Genomic DNA, 13,674 nt, shown 5'->3' with positions numbered 1-13,674 from the left:
GCACTAAGAAAATAATAAACAAGCTTTTTCAATTACACATCTTTATTTCCATAGATCTGAAAATTATTCCTTGACTTTTCCTTATATTTTATTAATTTATCTACAATTTTTAATCCTTCTTTTTAATTGCACATTGCATTTTCCCATAGTTTTATTATTTTCCTTGGCATTTCATGGTCTTCCTTCACTGTTTCCTCTATAATCTTGTTCTGAGTTTCCACCAAGTCAGTTATCTTCTCTTTTTAATATACTTCTTGATTAAAATATACTCACTCATTCATTGACTTTTCTTAGTATGAAAATATTTTTTCAATAAAAGTGAAAGTACAGAAAACATTTTAAAACAATAACCACTAGTATTTTTACCCATTTACTTTTGTGTGTGTGTGTGTGTGTGTGTGTGTGTGTGTGTGAGAGAGAGAGAGAGAGAGAGAGAGTAAGAATGCTTTCATCCTGATAATTTTTGAACTACCTTATTTTCATAATATTATATCAGGAACAATATTCATGTATATAAGGGTATCTCAGTAGTAGAAAGATAATAGGCAAATGAATGGATGAATATTCAATCTTTTATTTAACTTTTTCTCTGTGGGACAATTAGATTATTTGGATCATTAAAAGTAGTGTTCAGATGAACATGTATTTATGAAACATTTATTAACTTCTTTGATTTTACTAAGCATAAATTTCTACATTATTCAAATATTTTTCATCTTTCCTTTTCCTTGTCTTAGCCTCAGTTGTGGAACTGTAACTTAACATCTTCCATGCCAGAAAGCCTGTCTGCAAAGGTAGTAGCTCTGTTACTGAATAAACATTAAGCCAGAGTGGATGACAAGTCATTTCTGTTCCGGGATCACTGGAATCTGATAAGACTGAAAGGAAAGAAGTCACACTTTTTTGGTCTAGCCAAGCAGATACAACCTGTCATGTATATGCTCAAGGTAAAATAGTCTTTAGGTAAGAGGACTTGACAGCATCACGTGTCACAGAGTTCGCCCTAAACTTACTTGGTGTTTGGGATGACCACCTGTGCTAACTAACTGGATTTAGAGGAAAACAATCGCTCACATGTTTATGACTAGAAGTTATTCTAGTCAACTTGCAGCAAATACCTGCGGAAGATAGACTCCTACTCTTGCTAAGCAACTGCAATTGGAGTGCCAGGTTTGATAATAGGGTTGATATGTTTTTACTCGGATCTCAGAGCCCTTGGCCCTCATGGTAGATATCAGACTACCTTGCAAGATAGGCAAGGTGGGAAGCCCTGGAACACATGGAGGAAGGGATCCATTTGACATAGGCTTTCAGACATCCCTGCCAAGGTGCCAGGCAGTAAGGACACTGTTGTTAACAAGTGACCCATTTGTTTGGCCCCAAATACCAGCTCCAGTTGATACCATGGGACAGATACTTAGAGTCTTAACCTGAAATTCATGATAGATAAAGTAAGTATTTTAAGTCATCATATTTAAGATAGTTACATAGTGAGAAATAATACATGAGCTCAGTGTTGAATTTTTTTTTACTGTCTTTATTCTTCTTTGATTAAAGTAAAAGAGCATTGTATTGAGAGTGGATGCTGGAATGCACTAGGGCCAAAAGGTTTGGCTTCATTTTCTTCAGAGGGTTTTTCAGCTTTTAAAGTAAACAGCAGTTCATTGAAGCAAGCATTTCTACACTTTAGTATTTAATAAAGTATGGTTGCCTTCTCGAGAGGACCTTTGTGTAGTTATGAAGAAAATTTCCCCACATCTCTACTTCCAAAAAGCATTTAAAGAACAATACAGGGAAGGTAGCTCAATACAAGAAAAGAAGGATGGAAGGAAAGAAGGAAGGAAGGAAGAAAGGAAGGAAGGAAGGAAGGAAGGAAAGAAGGAAGGAAGAAGGGGTATTAGGAGAAAAACTAAGCAAGCAAGGAATTGAGTATATGGCTGGATTTGTTTAGTGTGCTTGATGACTGTTAATAAAGTTCATCTCTAAAAACACAAAACAAGAAATAGTAATTTTTTGTAACTCATTCGTAAGAAAGGTTATAAAAATTATTTCATGTGTCAGCTTAGCTCTGGTATTTTCTCTGGTGAGATACTCATTCTGTCTCCAATATTTTAATATGCATCTGATTGGAATTTGTAAAAGACTCATGGAAAAGGGTAGACAGCCATTTTAGCAATGTTCAGTTCCTATCAAATCATGTATTTTCCTTAAAGAACGTCTTTACATCTATATGGGGAGAGATCTACTCAAACCTCTGTATGGGTAGAGGAAGGAATTTACAGGTGATTGGAAGAACAAAGGAACCCACAGATCAATAACGTGCAGAAAATTTCCGCCACAGAAAGGAAGAGAAAGGAAAGGGGGGCCTAGTTGTCACAGACCGTAGGCCTGCTTGTTCTGACAGCAGGATGGGGGCGTGAGCTTCATACGCCTGGGAGATGAATGAGTGTACCCAGCAGAGTGAGAACACTACCCATGTCAACATCAGAGGATGAAGCCTAGATGGTGATCAAAGGTCTACAGGAGAAAGTCCCTAGATGCAAAAAGGAAAAAAACCAAAAATCACACAGGGTCTAACAAAGGTAGAATGTGGGCACTGAGGACCTATTGCAGGAGATTAGGAATTTTCAAAGTTAGAAACGAGCCCGCTAAATATTTGGTTTTCCTTTTTTATTTTTATTAGTACATGTTTGCAGTACAAAATGATTACATCCATTGTGAGGAGGTAGTATATGCACGCAACAGATCTTAATTCTTTTTTTAATCCCCATTCCACTAGTCTCCCAGCTACTACCTTCATCTTGTAGTCCTCTTCTCTTTTGCAAAAATTCAATCTCCTTTTTCCTATTATCTTTTATTTTGGTCTTCAAATTATTTATACTTCAAGTTTCTGATAGAAGAGAAACTATATGATATTTAAGCTGTGAGTCTGATTTATGCACTTAACATTATGGTCTAGAGATACATCCACTATTCTACAAATAATTCAAGTTTACCCTTTTTCTTGGTAGAGTAATATTCCATTGTGTATAAATACCACATTTTCGTTATCCATACATCTACTGACGGACAAATATGCTACTTCCACTATTTAGTTATTATGAGTTGTGCTACTATAAACATAGGAATGCAAATATCACTGTAATATGGTGTCTTTAATTCTTTTAGGAACTTACCTAGAAAGAGGATAGCTGGGTTGAATGGAATTTCTACTTCAGTGTTTTTAAGAATTTTCATACTGACTTCCATAATGGTTTTACTAGTTTACATTCCCACCCAGTGTAGAAGGGTTCATTTTCTCCTGCAGCCTTGCTATCGTCATTCTTATTTGATTTGTGATGATAGCTGTTCTTTCTGGATTAAGGTAGAATGTCAGTGTTGTTTTGTTTCTCTGATACTCAAGATGTTGAGCATTTTTTCCATGTATTTATTGGCCATTTGAACTTCTGAGAAGTATCTATTTATTTCAATTGCCCATTTTTCATTGGTTCTTTTAAGTTGGGAGTCTAAGATTTTGAGTTTTTCATGTATTCTAGATATTAGTCATGAGGAGTAGCTCATGAAAATTTCCTGATCTATGGATTGGCTCTTCAAGCTGTGGATTATTTCTTTTGCTATATAAAACATTTAAAATTTGATATAATATCACTTGTTGACTTCTTAATGTTATTTCTTTTTTAAATTAAGTTTATTGGTACATTTTGGGTATGTAATACATTTACATTTATCATTGGGAACTTGTACCTTTACATGATGTATCTTGGTTCTTATTTTTTCCCCATTCCCTGTCCTCCCTTCACTCCTTCCACCCCTCTCTATTTACAAAGACTTTGTTTCAGTCTTTTCCTTTTCTCATTTTTTTCCTTTCCCTTCTTTCCTTTCCTCTACCCCCCCCCCACTTCTCCTACACCATTTAGACCTTTTCTTCCTATTTCACATTAATTGTACATTTTGATCATTATTTACACTTTTAGTTTCTCACACCAGGGAAACTATTCAGTATTTACACATGTGTGTTCTATTTATTTACTTAAGAGTATGGGCTCAATATGCATCCATTTAGCTATAAATGTCTCTAGTTTCTCATTCTTTATGGCTGAGTAGTACTCCATTTTTTAAAAAAACACATCTTCTTTATCCAGTCTCCAGTTGATGGGCAAATTGGCTGTTTTCAAGCTTTAGCTATTACAAACTGTGTCTCTATAAACATGGGCATGCATATTATCACTGTGGTATGATACTTTTAATTCTTTTGGGAAGATACTCAACAGGGGAATAGCTGGATCAAATGGAACCTCTAGTCCTAGTTCTTTGAGGTATCTCCATACTGATTTCCACAGTGGTTGCACCAGTCTGCACTCCCACCAATGATGGAGAAGGGTTCATTTCTCCTTACAGCCCCACCAGCATTTGTTATTGGTTGATTTCTTGATAGCAGCCATTCTTTCTGGGGTGAGGTGGAATCTCAGTGTTGCTTTCATCTGCATCTCTCAAATGACCAGTGATGCTGCACATTTTTTTCTATGTTTATTTGCTGCTTTTACTTCTTTGTCTAAGATGTTATTTTTTATGTAATTAGGTTTCTTTTCAGAAAATCCTTGGCTACACCTATGTCTTTAAGAGTTTAACTATTTCATATTCCAGCAGCTTGAATGTTTCTGTTTTAATATTTAAGTTTAATTTAGTTTAGTACATGGGAGAGATATGGGTCTAGATTCTATCATCTGAACATATATTATGAATTTTCTCAAAACCATTTGTTAGAGGCTATCTTTCCTTTACCATATGTTTTTAGCCCCTTTGTCACAGTCCAGATAGATAAATGTGCCTGGTTATTTCTGCAGGTTCTATTCTTTACCATTCATCTACATATATGGATTTTTGTTTGTTTTGTTTTGTTTTGTTTTTAGGGTTTTTTTTTTTTTTTCCCAATACCATGCTGCTTTATCATTGTAGCTTTGTAATACAATTTGAAATCTGGGACTGTGGTTCCTTCTTCTTTGTGCTTGTTGCCTAGGGCTGCTTTTGGTATTGAGTGTCTTCTGGTTCCATATGAATTTTAAGATTAAGTTCTGTACTTTTGTGAGGACTGCTACTCATATTTTGATTGAGATTGCATTGAATCTATATATCAATGGGAGTATGGCCATTTTGACAATATTAGCTCTGCCTATCCAGAAGCAGGTGACATCTTTTCATTTTATGAAATCATCTTTACACTCCTTTTCAAAGTACTATTTTCACTGTAGAAATTTCTTCCTTGTTTAGGTTAATACCTAAGTATTTAATTTTTCTTGGTGCTATTAAGAATGGATTTTCCTAATTTCTCACTCAGTGAATTCATTATTAGCATGCAAGAATGCCACTGATATTTGTATGTTGATTTTGTACACTGATACATTGCTGAATTTGCATACTAATTCTAGTTGTCTTTAGGTGGAATATTTGGGTATTTCATATAAAGGATCATTTCATCTGCAAATAATGGTAATTTGGCTTATTTTTATATACATATACCTTTTAATTCTCTCATTTGTCTGGTTGCTTTAGCTACTGATTAGAGTAGTATGTTAGCCAGGGATTTAACTCAGTGGTTCTGCTGCTGCCTGGCAAGTGCAAGGACCTGAGTTCAATCCCAGGTACCACAAATTAAAAGAAAAAAGAATACTATGTTGAACTGAAATGATGATAGTGGACAACCTTGTTCTTTTTTCATGCCTTTAGAGAGAAAGATTTCAGATTTTCCCCATTTAATATTATGTTACCAATAGGTTTGTCATACAAGGCTGTTATCAGATTGAGATAAGGTCCTTCTATACCTATTTTTTCAGGGTTTTGATCACAAATAAATGTTGGATTTTGTCAAAGGCTTTTCCTACATCTACTGAGATGATCATATGATTTTTGTCCTTGCTTCTGTTTATGGTGTATGACATTTATTGATTTGCATATGTTGAACCATCCTTGAATCCCTGAGATGAAACCTACTTGGTCATAATGTATGATCTTTTGGATTAGTTGCATTCTATTGGCCAGAATCTTGCTGAGGGTTTTTGCATCTATATTCATTAAAGAGATTGGCCAGTAGTTTTTTTTTCAGTTGAGTCTTTGGTTTTGGAATTAGCATAAGGCTAGCTTCCAGTAATGATTTTAGAACTTCTCCCCTTTAATTTCATTAAAGAGTTTGAAGAGTATTGGCATTAGATACCCTCTGAAGTAGTATTCTGTCCTTGTGGTGGACTTTTGGCATTTGGACTATGATGTGTTGTGGAGAATTTCTTTTCTGATTGTGGCTATTTGGGGTTTTATATGAATTACTTTTCTGTATTTTAAATTATTTCCCATTATTTGGGAAGTTTTCTGGTATAATTTCTATAAATAAGATTTTTATGCCACTTGTGTTGTCTTCCGATTTTTCACTAATTCCAATTAATCTCAGATTAGTCTTCTTTCTGTCATCTAGAAGCTGTTGGATCCATTTTCGATATCCTCTTGTTGTTTTTAAAATGCTTTTGAGTATATGAACACCTGCATTAGTCCTATCCTCTAGTTTTGACAATGTCCTTACATCGATCACCTCTGTTGTCTATACTTTCAATAAAAATTTTAGGGGCTGGGGATTTAGCTCAGTGGTTTCACTGCCTCCTGCACAAGCACAAGGACCCGAGTTCAATCCCTGGTACCAAAAAAGAAAAAAGAAATTTTACCTTCTGTGTTTCTGTTTGGTACATTTTCATGGACTGTAGTTCTCTGGTAGAATGGCTATTGATGCTTTATATCATTTTATAAGCTGAGCTACTTTTTCATAGTGTCCTCTGTAAGCTCACTGGCCATTTTGTTTATTATTTCTATTATCTGTTTAGTTATATCATCCTTGAGCTCTCTAAGCTCCCGATTGAAATTTTTTGCCTCGTCTTTTATCATTTCATATAATTTAGCTATTTGATTGTTGATTTCCTCCATGTTGTTATCCTATAGGTCAGGCCTGGGGAAGTAAAAATTTTTGGAAGCATTTCCTTGCCTTCTCTTCATGCTTTGTTTTTTAAATTTGTGGTGACATTTACAGGTTGATTATAGTAGAAATAATTTTTTGCTAGTATGAAGATCTCTTTCATTTGTGTTTACTTTTCAGTGAGCATCCTGGGCATAGGTAACTAGAGGGCTTTGTCACTGTCCCAAGATCCAACCACTTCCATCAGATGGGAGGAGAGGTTGCAGTGTAATTGGGCAGCTCCTAGTTCTCTAGAAATGAATCACAGTATTATTGATGACACAGAGACAGACCAGGTATTGGCATACAGTAAAAACCAATACCAACAACATGCCACTTTTACAACTGCAACAATAATAGTGTCCAACACACCTGTGTAAATACCAAATAGTTTCTCTAGTGTGAAAAACTGAAAGTGTAAATAAGGATTAAAATGAGTAATTGATAAGGGAAATAGGAAGAAAAGGCTCAAAGGAGTAAGGGAAGTGGGAGGGGAAGGGGAAAGGAAAGAAGGGAAAGGAAAAATTATGAGAAAAGAAAAAAATGGAAACAAAGTCTATGTAAATATGGAAGGGTGGAGGGGGTGAAAGGCACACAGGGAATGGGGAAAAAATAAGAACCAAGATACATCATGTACAGGTACAAGCACCCAATGATGAATGTAAATGTATTGTATACCTAAAATGTACCAATAAAAGAATTTAAGCAAAAAAAAAAATTAATAGTGTCCTAGTCAGACTGGATATGGGTATGCCATAATAACCAATAGAAGCTATCGTTATATCACGCTTAACCATCAAAAGAGATCTATAATTACAATTTAGACATGAAGAGAACAGTCATAAAAATTGACATAAAATAAATATTTGCTGAATGTGACAACTATACAACTATTAACAATAAAAAAGTTCATAACAATATAGTTAACTAAATATCCAAAGATTAATAATGCTCCATGGTAATATTAGTAAAGATGAAGTAGGTGGGAAAATGTGAGAATAAAACAAAATTTGAAAAGTAAAAAAAAGATGAGGAGGAGAGAAAAGTGAGAAAAAAGATCCAATCAAAGAGAAAAAAATCAATAGAATTAGATAAAAGTAACAGGGAATAACCATGTCAACAAAGTAAAAAGAAAAAACACCAAGAGAAAGAAAAATAATTAACCTCTTTCCAAAATAGTTCCTGATGAAACCCTCTCAAATATGGCAGGCACTGCACTGGCTTTCTTCCTCAGTGCTAGCCTGCCTGTGGGAGGAATCATTTTCAGAGTAAAATCCCTCATGTTTTGCAGTTTACAAGAGTCATGGGATTTTCTTGGGTTAGCACTGTTGTCCCATCCATTGTTTCTCCCTGGGACTGTCAAGCTTCTCAGGGCTGTAGTTAGTGTCAGCTTTTCAGGGGTACACTCTGGGCATAGCTAACTGTAGACTTTGGTCTGTATCCCATGGTCTAACCACTTCCATTAGGTCCCCCTCCCCACAAGCCAGGATGAACTTTCCAGACTCCCTCATTCCTTTCTCTGCACTGTGCTCCATATCTCCAGACTCTCTGTGCTTTCTATTTTTCCTTACAAGTCCCTCACAATTCTCAGACATCACTTTTTTTCTTTTCACCAAGTTATTGTTTTCCACGTATCTCTACTCCAGTTCCCAGAGAGGCTGAATTCGTCACCAAGCTTTACTCTGCCATTTTAAATCTCTCTAGTAGTTAGGTTTTCTTTATTTTGTTTTGAGTTAGGATGCTACTCTTGCCCAGACTGGTCTCAAACATATACAGCATCTCCTGGCTTAGTTTTGTTTTACTTTTTGTAGTTTCAGACTTTCACAATCCTCAAGGACTGAGGAACTTCCAGGACTGGGAATACAGTACCTGTGAACTTAAGCAGCAACTTTCCTTAGTAGTGTTTTTTAGAGAATGATGTTAAGGCAAGCCCAGAAGATGGCATCCTGAACCTCACAAACCCTATTCCCTATTCTGGTTCCTTATGTTTATTGTAAGAGTCATGGCCTATAGTTTCCTTTCCTTCGTTTCCATCTTTCATGTCTTTGCAGTTTTTTTAGTAAACCATTATTTTAGTATTTTCTCAAGATAAAGTAGATAAGTTACATAGTCACTGAAGCTGGACTAGTCTCAAAATGCCTAACTAGAGAATGGATTTTTTTTTTCTGGGAATAGAATTCTTTGGCTAATGACTTTGCTATGTTATTAACTTTATATATTAATCTGTCACCTTCTAGATTGTAAGTCTGTGGTTGAAATATACTGGATGAAACTGATTGTGTTGGTCTTACTACCTAATTTGTTATGATTGGTGAAACTGCAGATATTTTCTGTTTGCATTTATGATAACAATATAACTGAACTTTCACCCTCAAGATTTCAGTGAACCATTTTTATCTGCAAACTTTTTCTGTTTCTGAGCTAAATCATCTTTTAAAGTGATTTTTTCTATTTCATATGTTCTCTATCCAAATCTCTGGATTTTCCCCTTAAGCTCTTGGATTTCTACACCAACTTCCTTTTTTTCTCTATAAATTATATTTTCTCTCTCTGTTGTGAGCTTTTAGTTTACTGACTTCCAAACACTTTTTGTTTTTAACTACAAGAGTGATCTCCTTCATCTCTCAATTCCTTGAAGACTTTTAAATATGACAAGTAAATTGTTCTAGTTATAAGGAGATTCTTTTGAAAAAATTCTTGCTACTCAATCTGCTTTAGGCTTTTCTGCATATACTTATTTGTCTGTTAAAGATATTCTGTTGTGTGAGGCCCTGAGTTCTCTCCTTAGCACCAGAAAAAATAAATGTCCTCTGTCTCAGAAAATCCCTTCCTTTAAAAGTTACCAGTTATTGATATTCAGCAGGTTTTTTCCTTGTTGTTGCATTCCCTGTGGTATTCTCATATATGATTGTAAGATTCATTATTCTGTTAAATTATTATAAGATCACTTCCCTTGTCAAAGTCAAGTTGTTGTACTCATAAATGACTGTCACCAGGGTTGTGGGGGTTCTAAATATTGGTGATGTTGTAGTTACCAGAAAGTTTCCATAATCTCTCTGCTAGAGTCTTAAGAAACATCCCTATGCTCCCAGCTCTCTAGTGTCCTGATTCCCTGGGGCTCTGACACAGAGAAACACCTATGTATGAGTTTCCCATATGCTGTGGCTCCAAGAATATCTCACTCAGACTACACAAGTGGACAAAAGTGTCTTCTTCCAAGACTGCCTGTCAAGCAAGTAAAATCAGTTTTTTCTCCCCACTACTCATACCCAGCAGAAGTTTAATTCTGGCCTGGGCCTCTCCAGCAGGAGCTGTTGCTTCTCACTGCACTCTGAGTTGAACACCATGCTGCTGTTGCCTCCTGGAATGCAGCACAGCCTGAATCTTCACAGCAAGGCCCCAGGCTCTGCTTATTGGCCCAGGCACCGCAGTCCTCTGAGCTTCGGTTGTTGGATCAGATTTGGGTGGAGGACGCTGAAGGGATACTGTTCAGGCAACCCTTGGATTCCTGCTCAGGACAAAGAAAGAGAACTTGTGAATTTACAACAGAAGGTCTATGATAAGAGTCTTAAAAAATAAAATGTCACTCAGGGTGGAAACATAATAGATATTAGAAACATAAAGCAGTAAGCTACCTAGAGGTCGGGAGAGAAGAGAGAAGGCTTTACTCACAGCAAAGGCTAATGATAAAGTCAGTGTAGGGCTCATGAGCAAAAGTAATGTGACCAGAGAGTCACAAGGAAGCCATAAGCAGGCAGTGCCCCCACCCCTCATGGCTTTTCATGGTAATGATGGGCTGTAAACCAGGGGAAGATACTCCAAAGGGAGGCCTTTGGACAACACTGTAGTAGGAAGGACTCAGCCTCTTAAAGTGATATGTCTTCTAATTCAAGGTACAATCAGATCTTGTTACTCCATTGCTTTGAAACTTGTGGTATTTGGTATTTGTGGCATTTGGACCTGAAAAATTTGTCCTAGTGCTTGTCCTTTGTCTGCCTCGGGATTTGCCAGCTAGGACTTGTCAGTATGATTTGCCTCATGACTTCTGCCATTTCCGGTCAAAAGAATTTGTTTCATACTTGATGGTTTTGGTAATTATCACACATCCTAGAAGTAATTAACAAGTACAAAGGTGTCACTTTTATGTCAAAAAAGTAATATAATTTATATGTGTATATAAATGATATATTAATATATCATTATTATACATGTACATATAATAATATGTATATTGTTTGGGATGCAAAGTTCTCATAATTTAATGTCTAATTCATAAACTGATAAAGGATTAATGATAGAAAAAAGGAAAACATCATGCACATTCTAAACACAAGATAAAGTCTGCTTTTTCACTCTTGTCTCTTCTTGTTGATTGCAAGTTCTCTGAAAGCAAGAATTGTGATTTAGCCACCCCTGCATCCTTACCACTTACCTCAAAGTAGCTTAATAGCTTTTCACAGTGTGTGAGGGCATCATTTTAGGTAGAGAATCAATAGAAGGAAGCTCATCACAGGGCCAGAGATGGTTCAACATGAAAGTAAAAAGCAATTAATATTTTGTTTGGGTTGAAAAAAGTAGATATAATAACCAAGACCGATATATATTTTATTATATATGCCATATTGTGCTAAGGGCTTACATACATTAACTCTTTTAATCTTGGCAGTAATTCTAGGATTTATGAGTGATTACAACCACCACTGTACAAATAAGGACCCTGAGGCAAAAACAGGTTAATTAATTTGCCTAAGGCCACACAGCTCTAAGTGGCAGAACCAGGATCCGACCATGGGTTCCTGGCTCCGTGTTGGATTCCTATCCCCCGCAGCATACTGCTTCTCTGAGATGTTGTTATGTTTATCTGAGGTAGGAATACATAAGACAAACACTGATTTTACCATGTGAAAATCAATAATTATCAAAAACTAATGGCTAGAGTAACCATCCTATCTCCTTTTAAGTACTTTTAGTGGAGTTTCAGTATTCTGAGACTTAGTGTTACTTTGAGTCGTCAGTGAGGTATGTGTTGAGTTTTATGTAAAAGCCGCACTTTGGAACAAACTCTTAGAAATTCATTCAGAAGTGAAAGTTTCTGGGGCTGAAAAATTTCCACAATATCTGGAAATTTGTATGGTGTAAACAACATAAGTAATTAAAGATTTGAAAAATAAGTGGAAGTATTTTTAGTGTTTATCCTAAAGTAGTAGTCTAAATCTTACTAAGCAAAATACATGTGCATATTAATGTTTTGCTTTTGATATAAATTGTAAAATTATAAAAATGAATCTGTACTTCTCATAATTCACCAGTATATCCATTTCCCAGAGACACATAGCCACAAAATAAACGGTTGACAAAATTGTAATCTTGACAAGATTCATAATACCTAATTAAAAATGATTCCAAATTTTAATTAATATTTTTGATTAATTCATTCATATGTGAATTTTACATTCGATTCCAAGTAATTTTAAGGCAACATCTTATAAGAAGAGAAGCACTTACTGACTCTTAGTTGCATCAAGTTGGTTGCTTCAGTTTATATACTTTCCTCCAAAATAACCTCTATTATCTTTGTTATTAAATTAAGAGATCAAAGATAAGAGAGTCTAAGTGGGTTTCCTAAATTCAAAGTGCTGCTTGTGTCTGCTAATTGGAAAATAAGAGAAAAGGAAATTGAAATACATTGTATTTTAAAATTTATCTGAAGTCATAAAGCCAACCATTAGATGGAAATTTAAAAACTTATCCTCTGCTTCCTTGTGTTCATTCCATTACATGATATTATTTTTTTCTATAAAACTACACAATTGGACCTATATTTGCACATAAGAATACTAACTGAACCATTACCAAATGCCCCATGTATTGTTTTCAGAATTTTAAAGAAAGCTTTGGGACTGTGAGTTGCTAGCAACCCATAATTGTTCTTACACTGGTTATAAACTGGATGCTATACTACCTGATAAAATTTGTCTCAAACATTATAAGCTACCTTTTCCTTCATGTCAGTTATCATATGCTAAGGCATTTGAATTTTACCTTACAGGCAGTTCGGCAGTTTTACAAAAGTATAGAAAAGGCATGTTAATCTAGATGCCTAACATGTATGTTAAGAAGAACTGAGGTGAAAGTATGGAGGACAGTTAGACAAAAAATACTCTGTAAAGAATGACAAAAGAGTAGAAGTCATTTAAACTCTACAGGGAAGAGATGAGATTATAGTAAAAGTGGAAAGATAAAAAACAATATCAGAGATACAATAAAAACAATGTCACAAGGAAAATTAGAAATTACATGATTGTCTTTTAAAGAAAAGAGGAAAGAAATAATAAGTTGAGTTTGAGATATTCAGGAGAACTTTCTAGATTAAAAAGTAGGGTTGATTAAAGAGTGATTCTTGGAAGATTATGTCCCTGGATTTCTTCTCCAATGCAATCATTAAATTTTGCTTTATTTCTGCTCTTATGAAAATTTGACTCAAAGGCGCTTGTCTATGATGGATTAGTACTGAGGAATAGGAAAATCACTCATATAGAAAAAAAAAGATAACAGTGTTTTCTCAACTAACAGTAGATAAATATGTTGTTTTCACATACAAACATCAGTTTGTAAGCTAGAAAGTTCTGGAAAAAATTTACTTTGTCCAAAATGAAAGAACATGAGCTATAAAATCAATCAAT

General features: G+C 35.1%; 1 long non-coding RNA gene across 1 annotated transcript in view; it reads right to left on the bottom strand.

Annotated features, from left to right (window-relative positions):
- Positions 1 to 2,074: 2,074 nt before the first annotated feature.
- The window catches only part of LOC147830352 (uncharacterized), a 34,556-nt gene continuing 22,956 nt past the window's right edge, over positions 2,075 to 13,674 (bottom strand). The window contains exons 3-4 of the long non-coding RNA XR_015452042.1: positions 11,424 to 12,640; positions 2,075 to 11,098 (exon numbers count right to left, since the gene is read on the bottom strand). This is a non-coding gene — a long non-coding RNA (uncharacterized LOC147830352). The remainder of the gene's footprint in view (positions 11,099 to 11,423; positions 12,641 to 13,674) is intronic.

This window comes from Heterocephalus glaber, unplaced genomic scaffold (assembly GCF_053883595.1).
Source record: "Heterocephalus glaber isolate CG9 unplaced genomic scaffold, H.glaber_assembly_v1.0 deba00000122, whole genome shotgun sequence".
NCBI classification, from domain to species: Eukaryota; Metazoa; Chordata; class Mammalia; order Rodentia; family Bathyergidae; genus Heterocephalus; species Heterocephalus glaber.
This window is presented reverse-complemented; position numbering and strand designations above follow the sequence as displayed.